Below are 10,800 nucleotides of genomic sequence, written 5' to 3' on the forward strand. Positions count from 1 at the left end.
GAACCCCAGTTCAACCAGCACACTATTACTTCCATATTAGGGTATCTTCTAAGATTTTATTTAACAAAAGTGTTCCACTGATAATCAAAAGAACAATAGTTTGAAAACAACGGAAGTAAGGGCATCAGGTAGGAAGAATTCACAGAGAAAAGATGCTGCATTTGGTGGGCACAAGCTTTTTGGTCATCAAAAATACACACTCTGTAATCAAGACAATTTGGTACTGGCACAAGAGCAGAGCCATAGATCAATGGAACAGAATAGAGAGTCCAGATATAAACCCACACATATATGGCCAATTAATATATGATAAAGGAGCCATAGATATACAATGGGGAAATGACAGCCTCTTCAACAGCTAGTGTTGGCAAAACTGGACAGCTATATGTAAGAGAATGAAACTAGACTACTATCTAACTCCATATACAAAAGTAAACTCGAAATTGATCTAAGACCTGAATGTAAGTCATGAAACCATAAAACTCTTAGAAGAAAACATAGGCAAAAATCTCTTGAATATAAAAATGAGCAACATTGTCCTGAACATATCTCCTTGGGCAAGGGAAACAAAAGCAAAAATGAACAAGTGGGACAACATCAAACTAAAAAGCTTCTGTACAGCAAAGGACACCATCAACAGAACAAAAAGGCATCCTACAGTATGGAAGAATATATTTGTAAATGACATATCCGACAAGGGGTTAACATCCAAAATATGTAAAGAACTCACATGCCTCAACACCCAGAAAGCAAACAACCTGATTAAAAAATGGGTAGAGGATCTGAACAGACACTCTCCAAAGAAGAAATTCAGATGGCCAACAGGAACATGAAAAGATGCTCCACATAGCTAATCATCAGAGAAATGCAAATTAAAACCACAATGAGATATCACTTTACACCAGTTAGGATGGCCAACATCCAAAAGACAAACAGCAACAAATGTTGGCAAGGATGTGGAGAAAGGGGAACCCTCCTACACTGGTGGTGGGAATGTAAATTAGTTCAACCATTGTGGAAAGCAGTATGGAGGTTCCTCAAAAAACTAAAAATAGAAATACCATTTGACCCAGGAATTCCACTCCTAGGAATTTACCCAAAGAAAACAAGATCTCAGATTCAAAAAGACATATGCACCCCTATGTTTATCACAGCACCATTTATAATAGCAAAGACATGGAAGCAACTAAGTGTCCATCAGTAGATGAATGGATAAAGAGGATGTAGTACATGTACACAATGGAATATTATTCAGCCATAAGAAGAAAAAAAACCCTCCCATTTGCAGAAACATGGATGGCATTAGAGGGTATTATGATCAGTGAAATAAGCCAGGAGGAGAAAGACAAATACCAAATGATTTCACTCATATGTGGAGTATAACAATAAAGCAAAACTGAAGGAACAAAACAGCAGCAGACTCACAGAAGCCAAGAATGGACTAACAGTTACCAAAGGGAAAGGGGTTGGGGAGGATGGGTTGGAAGGGAGGGAGAAGGGATTAGGGATATTATGATTAGCACATATAAGATGGGGGGCACAGGGAATGCAGTATAGCACAGAGAAGACAAGTAGTGACTCTATAAACATCTTACTATGCTGATGGACAGTGACTATTATGGGGTATGTTGTAGGGACTTTATAATAGGGTGGAATGTAGTAACCACAATGTTGTTCATGCAAAACCTGAGTGTAATATTGTATATCAGTGATACCTTAATAAAAAAAAAAAACACTGTAGTTATAGTAACCACATGTTCTAGTTTTTCCAGAATAGTCCCCATTTTAAATATTTATCACATGAATTTTGTTCCATGTGATTCCAGTTGGAATCAGGTGTTCCAACTGTTGGTTGAAAAAATTAAATCACCAACTTAAATTGAAATAGAGATTCTTTTCTGGCTTTTCTATAGCTTATATAAAGTAGTAATATGATAATATTAATCATAATAACAAATAGTAATAACAACATAGCTAAGAATGATTGTACTCCTATGTACATCACTATCCTAAGTACTTTACAATGTTTTCTCATTGAATATACATGACAACCCTACTAAGTTATCCTCATTTTATAGGTGAGAAAACAGAGGAATTGTAGATAAAATGAAGGTTCCTGTGGCCAGAATTCTCACCTGGCCCTGGTTGGCTAGCTCACTACACATGTGTGGGAAATACATCATTATTGACTCTATATAAAGGGCACAGGGAAGGCAGTATAGCACAGAGAAGACAAGTAGTGACTCTGTAAACATGCTCTGGGCCACACAGTGGCGTGGCTGCAAGGCTGCAGGAGAGCAGAGCAGAGGCTGGAGTGGTGGCAGCACTAAGGACAGAGGCCCAGAGGATGGCTGTGCAGGCCAAGAGGCCCAGAGGCAGAGACCAGCTTGCTGCATGCAGACTTGCTCTGAGTGGATGGAATTTTAGTGATTGACCTGCCACCGTGGAAATAACGTTGGGTATAACCCTTTCACCCCAAGAACATTTTTCTGTCATTTCTTTGGTCACACTGAATCCATGGTGAACTTGCCCAGGGCTAAAACCTATTGGCAAGACAGGCATAGAATTTTATTTTTCTCATAACACAACTAAATGAAGACTAAATAAAAACTAAATTGAAAAATGCACTTTATATAAAGACAGTTTTTGCTGATTTTACATTTTCCCTGGAGCCTTCTAGATTATTAATTTATCTTCCCAGGCTCACTGATACCTGGAAGGAGACCACAAAGAGCAGGACTCCAGCAGTCACCACCATTATCTCTAATGTCTGTTCCATGTTCTCTACGTGCTAACTGCTATGCCAGGAACTTCATTTTCTTTATCTCATGTTCTTTATCTCAGTGCTCCCAAGGACAAAAGTAGAGATTCAGAAATATTAAGTAACAGAGACAGTGAATGAATGGTGGGGCTAGGATTCCAACTCAAATCCAACTCCAAATTTGTGCTATCACAAGTAGTCCCTGTAAAGTTATAATATATCCCATACTCTAATTGAAAAATGTATATATATTCTGGGTTATAAAGTCTCTGTGGATGTGGTTGGTATTAGTTCCCCAGAGCCTAATGGTTTCTAAAATGCTTATAACCACAACACTCAACTGCCACCAGCCCTGATCCAATCTTGAAATCGGCTGCTACTTAGCAGCTGGCACCAATTTTACCTCCTATTTCTGGAAAAGGTGCATTCTGAATGAAACTGGGTAACACCAGAAGTATGGAAGGAACATATTTACTTTACTTGGCATTTTTTCCCAGAATGCAGGGAATAGGGAAGAAAAATACAGGTGAAAAGGTTAAAACTCAATTCAACTCTGACTTCCTTGTTTTTGCATCATTTAGAGAAGAAAAGAATAATCTGAGAAAGAAGAGAAAAAAACGCAAGAAATCTCTCTTACACACATACATACTTTTAAATAGAGATTGGATCAAATAGCTAACCAAATATGCATACCTATACCCTTATTTACCATATAAAATACCATGAAAAGATAGAGAAGATATCTTTTGAAAGTAAAATGTATCCTAGGGAAACAAGAAAAACTGCTGTCCACAAGCCAGAAATGTTGAGGAAAGACAGAAAAGAGATAGGTTCATATCTCAGAAAAACAAAATGGAAGGAAAGTTCAAGTTAAATTATACAGAGGAGATTAAGGCAAAGGGAAGAGCAGCTGGGGGAAGAGTTGGCAAGCTCAAAATTGGCAGATCAAGAAGTGCCACAAGGTGAGGTGCTGGTCAGAAAGAGTAATTGTAGAAAGAGGTTTAGAGTAGCTAGACTAGATGACAATTTTCTCCTCCCCAACTGGTTCTAAGCTGTGGCCCAGGTAGTTACAGACTTCCAGGAAGAAAATGAGTCTCCCACACCTTGAAGATGGGCTACCAACACAACCTTGAGTCTCAAGTGCTGTTCTTACACCAAATTAACAGAGGATGGCCACATTTAATAAAAAAAACCAAAGTGGACAGACTCTAAAATACAATATTGAACAGATAACTAAACCTTATCACACATTTGGGGGAAAAAAATCACCACCATTTCTACAACTAATATTAGAGAAAACATAGTTTGAGAACAATTAGAAGAAGACATTTGGAAGTATAATTAATACCTTGAGAGAAACATGAGATGTCACATGTGGATAAAGTGAAGGTCCCTATGGCCAGGATTCTCACCTGGCCCTGGTTGGCTACCTCACTACACACATGTGGGCAATACGTTGTTATTGACTCTATACAAAGAGCTCCACCCAGTGTTCTGGGCAACAAGGTTGCATGGCTGCAATGCTGCAGGAGAGCAGAGACTGGAGTGGTGGCAGTGGCAAGGACAGAGACTGAGACGGCTGCGGGGGTAGAGAGGCCCAGAGGCAGAGACCAGCTTGCTGCATGTAGACTCATTCTGAGTGGACAGGATTCTAGTGCTTGACCTGTCACCTTGGGAATGAAGTTGGGTATAACCCTTTCACCCAAGAATGTTCTACTGTCATTCCTTTGGTCGTATTGAATTCATAGTGAACTTGCCCAGGGCTGAAATCCATTGGCAAGACAAATACACTCTGTTAGAATGCTACCGAAGCAAGAGAATGGCATAAACATATTTGAGTTTTGAAAAGGTTGCTCTGTCTGCTATGTAGAACAACTCCAAACAATATCAACATCAAAATTTTCAAAGTTATTTAAAAAGTGTAAATTATTAAATAATAAAATAAATAATTTTTTATGTTATTAAAAAGTAAATGAAAATTATTGGAGTGACATCACCAAGATGGCAACATAGGTCATTCCTGACTTCACCCCCACCAAGAACAACAACTAACACCTATTCAAGAACAAGACACCATTGAAAAAATCTTAGAACATGGGGGTGAGGCTGAAGCACCCCACAGGCACCAAGACCAAGATAGACTACATTAGAAGAGTAAGAGAAGTTGGCTATATGTTGAGTGCATTAGCTCTCCTCCAAGACAGTATAGCACCACAGTGGAGAGTTCTCCTGAGCTTCCAGTTCCCCCAGTAGGAAAAGAGAAACCAGGGGGACAACCAGACTTCCTAGCCTTGTGGGTTGCTTTGTAGGAGCTGCTGCACTGATCTTGCACCACAGAGACTTCAGGGGACTCTGTGAGGCCAAGACACTGGGGATCAAACTGTGATGGAAAAGCAGGAAGGGACTAGCAACAACCACCGCGTGATCTCAGCAGACCATTTCCAAACAGTGGCTTTGCTCATCTAGAGAACCAAGTCACAGGCACATCAACAAATTGGACAACCTAGAAGGAATATAAAAATTTTTAGAATTTTTAGAGATTGAATCAATAATCAAAAATCTCCCAAAGAAGAAGAACCCAGGAGCAGATAGTTTCATTGGTGAATTTAACCAAGTATTTAAAGAAGAATTAATACCAATATGTCTCAAATTCCTTCGAAAAATCATAGAGGAGGGAACTACTCCAAAACTCATTGTATGATGTAAGCATTATCTTCATATCAAAACAAGAACGTAACACGGCTAGGAAGGAAAACTATAGGCAAATATCCCTGATAACTATAGGTGTAAAAATTCTCAATAAAATACTAGCAAACCAAAGTCAGTAGCATATTAAAAGGATTATTTACTATGATCAAATGGATTTTATCCCTGGGATTCAAGGATGGTTCAACATATACAAATATCAGTGTGATACATCACATTAATAAAATGAAGGAAAAAAATCATATGATTATCTCAATAGATGCAGAAAAAGCATTCAACAAAGATCAACATCCATTCATGATAAAAACACTGAACAAATTAGATATAGAAGGAACATATCCCAACATAATAAAGGCCAAATATGACAAACCCAGCACTAACATCATATTCAGTGGTAAAAGGATGAAAGCTTTTCCTCTAACCTCAGGAAAAAGACAAGGGTGCCCACTCTTACCATTCCTATTCAAAATAGCATTAGAAGTCTGAGCTACAGCAGTCAGGCAAGAAAAGGAATTAAAAAGTATCAGAACTGGAAAGGGATAAGTAAAATTGTCTCTCTTTGCAGATGACATGATTTCATATAGAGAACAATCCTAAAGACTCAACCAAAATATGTTACAGCTAATCAATCAATTCAATATAGTTTCAGGATACTAAAATAACATAAAAATCAGTAGCATATCTATATGCTAACATTGAAATTTCTGAAAAAAATTAATCAATTCCATTTACAATAGCATGAAAGACAATAAAATATAGGAATAAATTTAAGGAAGTGAAAATCTCTACAATAAGAACTACAAGACAGATTTCTCAATATGGCGGCATGAGTAGGGTGGCGGAAATCCCCGAAAACCATATATATTTTGAAAATACAGCAAATACAACTGTTCCTAAAAAGAGACCAGAAAATACAGTACAACAGCCAGGCTACATCTACATATGTGAGAACTAAGCATCTCATGAAAAGGGTAAGATACAAAGCCGTGACCCGGTGGGACCAGAGCACTCCCCCTACCCCAGCTCACTGGTGGGAGGAAAAGAATCAGGGTAGGGAGGGAGTGGAAGCACAGGACTACTAAATAACCAGCCCTAGTAATCTGCACCAGGAGCACAGACACACATTGCATGGTATACTGGATATTAGAGAAACAGAAAAGTAAAACCTGAAATGGAGACTGGGAGCAGGTCCCTACAGCCAGCTCCCCTGGGATGAAAGAAAAGTGGGCACTTTAAAAGTCTTAAAGGGACAAGGGCTTAACAGGTGGACAAAATCATCCTGGCACACAGCAAAGCAGGCTGGAAATTTTAAGGAACTTGAGGCACCTTAAATCCCTGGGGGGTAACACAGCTCTGAAGCCCCTCACAGTGATAAGCAGCCTGCCATGAATTCCCCCCCTGTGGCTCTGCAAGCAAACTGGCTGACCCACCATTGCTGTGGACCAGCTGGGGAGCAGCCCCACCTGAAGCAACCACACAGAGTTTTCTCCCAGCATTCAGCTAACTGGGCCAGACCCAGAGGCTGCTGCCTACACATAGCTGACAGGCACAGGCAGAGAAAGCTGGCACAAAGTCTGGAAGGCATGAAGGGGCACCGTTCTCGCAGGAAAACACACGCTGCTTGTCTGGGACCCCTGCCAGTGCCCTAGGTTATCCCGAGGGAAGCCCCGCTCACAGCAGCTTAGGGGATTGACCCAGGGACTGCTCCTTGTGTGCAGGTAACTGGCACAGGGAGCGGAGAAGGGGAAGATGACCAGCAAGCAGGAAGAGACTTTGTTCTCCCAGCTGACACATGTGCCACTTGCCAGTTATCGCTTCTATCACCATGAAAAGGCAGAAGACTCTGGTCCAGTCCAAAAATCACTCAAATGCCAGAGAGAGGGCCTGGTGAGAAAGATATAACCAATCTTCCTGAAAAATAATTCCTGAAAAATAATTCAAAATAAAAGTCATAACCATGGAGCAGCTGATGGAGCTGCAGAAAAATATGCAAGACCTAAGGGATAAAGTCCAGAGGGGGATAAAAGAAATGAAACAATAAACAGAAGGATTTAAGAGCAGACTGGATGAGGTGCAAGAGACTGTTAATGGAACAGAAATCAGAGAACAGCAATACAGAGAAGCTGAGGCAGAGAGAGATAAAAGGATCTCTAAAAATGAAAGAATGTTAAAAGAAATGTTTGACTAATCCAAATGGAACAATATTCTCATAATAGGGTTACCAGAAGAAGAGAGAAAAAGGAATAGAAGGTGTCTTTGAGGAAGTAATTGCTGAAAACTTCTGGGGAAGGAAATAGTCTCTCAGACCATGGAAGCCCACAGATCTCCCAACTCAAGGGATCCAAGGAGGACAACACCAATACATATAAGAATTAAAATGGCAAAGATCAAAGACAAGGACAAGGTATTTAAAGTGGCCAGAGAGAGAAAAAGATCACCTACAAAGGAAAACCAATCAGGCTATCATCAGACTTCTCAACAGAAACCTTACAGGCCAGAAGAGAATGGCATGATATATTTAATGCAATGAAACAGAAGGGCCTTGAACCAAGAAAACTGTATCCAGCACGAATATAATTTAAATTTGAAGGAGGGATTAAACAATTCCCAGACAAGCAAAAGTTGAGGGAATTTGCCTTCCACAGACCACCTCTACAGGGTATTTTAGAGGGACTGCTCTAGATGGGAGCACTCCTAAGGCTAAATAGATGTAACCAGAGAAAATAAAATCACAGCAAAGAAAGCAAACCAACCAAATACTAACTAAAGGCAAAAAATAAAATCAACTACCGACAAGCAGTCAAGGGAAACACAAAAGAGTACAGAATAAAACACCTAACATATGAAGAGTGGAGGAGGAAGAAGAAGAAGGGAGAGAAATAAAGAATCATCAGACTGTGTTTATAATTGCATAATAAGTGAGTTAAAGTTAGACGGTTAGATAGTAAGCTACCCTTGAACCTTTCGTAACCACAAATCCAAAGCCTACAATGGCAATAAATACATATCTTTCAATAATCACCCTAAATGTAAATGGACTGAATGCACCAATCAAAAGACACAGAGTAAAAGAATGGATAAAAAAGCAAGACCCATCTATATGTTGCTTACAAGAGACTCACCTCAAACCCAGACATACAAAGAATAAAAGTGAAGGGATGAAAAAAGATATTTCATGCAAACAATTGGGAGAAAAAAGCAGGTGTTGCAGTACTTGTATCAGACAAAAAAGACTTCAAAACAAAGAAAGTAACAAGAGACAAAGAAGGATATTACATAATGATAAAAGGGACAGTCCAGGAAGAAGATAATAACCATTATAAATATCAATGCACCCAACACAGGATCACCTAACTATGTGAAACAAATACTAATGGAATTAAAAGGAAAATAGAATGCAAGGCATTCATTTTAGGAGACTTCAACACACCACTCACTCCAAAGGACAGATCCACCAGACAGAAAATAAGTAAGGACACAGAGGCACTGAACAACACACTAGAACAGATGGACCTAACAGACATCTACAGAACTCTACATCCAAAGGCAACAGGATACACATTCTTCTCAAGTGCACATGGAACATTCTCCAGAATAGACCACATACTATGCCACCAAAAGAGCCTCAGTAGATTTAAAAAGATTGAAATTCTACAAACCAATCTTTCAGATCACAAAGGTATAAAACTAGAACTAAATTGTACAAAGAAAACAAAAAGGCTCACAAACACATGGAGGCTTAACAACATGCTTCTAAATAATCAATGGATCAATGACCAAATTAAAACAGAGATCAAGCAATATATGGAGACAAATGACAACAACAGTGCAAAGCCCCAACTTTTGTGGGATGCAGTGAAGGCAGTTCTAAGAGAAAAGTATATAGCAATCCAGGCCTATTTAAAGAAGGAAGAACAATCCCAAATGAATAGTCTGAAGTCACAATTACTGAAACTGGAAAAAGAAGAACAAATGAGGCCTAAAGTGAGCAGAAGGAGGGACATAATAAAGATCAGAGAAGAAATAAATAAAATTGAGAAGAATAAAACAATAGAAAAAAAAATCAATGAAACCAAGATCTGGTTCTTTGAAAAAATAAACAAAATAGATAAAACCCTAGCTAGACTCATTAAGAGAAAAAGAGAATCTACATACATAAACAGAATCAGAAATGATAAAGGAAAAATCACGACGGACACCACAGAAATACAAAGAATTATTAGAGAATAGTATGGAAATCTATATGCCAACAAACTGGATAACCTAGAAGAAATGAACAAGTTTCTAGAAAAATACAACCTTCCAAGACTGACCAAGGAAGAAACAGAAAATCTAAACAGATCAATTACCAGCAGCGAAATTGAATTGGTAATAAAAAAACTACCCAAGAACAGAACACCCAGGCTAAATGGATTCACTGCTGAATTTTCTCAGACATTTAGAGAAGACATAATACCCATTCTCCTTAAAGCTTTCCAAAAAATAGAAGAGGAGGAAATACTTCCAAACTCATTCTATAAAGCCATCATCACTCTAATACCAAAACCAGGAAAGACCCCACAAAAAAAGGAAATTACAGACCAATATCCCTGAGGACCATAGATGCAAAAATACTCAACAAAATATTATCAAACTGAATTCAAAAATACATCAAGAGGATCATACACCATGATCAAGTGGGATTCATCTCAGGGATGCAAGGATGGTACAACATTGGAAAATCCATCAACATCATCCACCACATCAACAAAAAGAAGGACAAAAACCACATGATCATCTCCATAGATGCTGAAAAAGCAGTCGACAAAATTCAACATCCATTCATAATTAAAACTCTCAACAAAATGGGTATACAGGGCAAGTACCTCAACATAATAAAGGCCGTATGTGACAAACCCACAGCCAACATCATAGTTAACAGCAAGAATCTGAAAGCTTTTCCTCTAAGATCAGGAAGAAGGCAGGGATGCCCACTCTCCCCAGTTTTATTCAACATAGTACTGGAGGTCGTAGCCATGGCAATCAGACAGAACAAAGAAATAAAAGGCATCCAGATTGGTAAGGAAGAAGTCAAACTGTCACTGTTTGCAGATGACATGATATTGTACATAAAATCCCCTAAAGAATCCATTCCCAAACTCCTAAAACTAATATTTGAATTCAGGAAAGTTGCAGTATACAAAATTAATACACAGAAATCTGTTGCATTCCTATATACTAATGATGAACTAGAAGAAAGAGAAATCAGGAAGACAATTCCATTCACAATGGCATCAAAAAGAATAAAATACCTAGGAATAAACCTAACCAAGAATGTGAAAGACCTATACCCT

The sequence above is a fragment of the Manis pentadactyla genome, chromosome 1 (genome assembly GCF_030020395.1).
Source record: "Manis pentadactyla isolate mManPen7 chromosome 1, mManPen7.hap1, whole genome shotgun sequence".
In the NCBI taxonomy this organism is placed as follows: Eukaryota; Metazoa; Chordata; class Mammalia; order Pholidota; family Manidae; genus Manis; species Manis pentadactyla.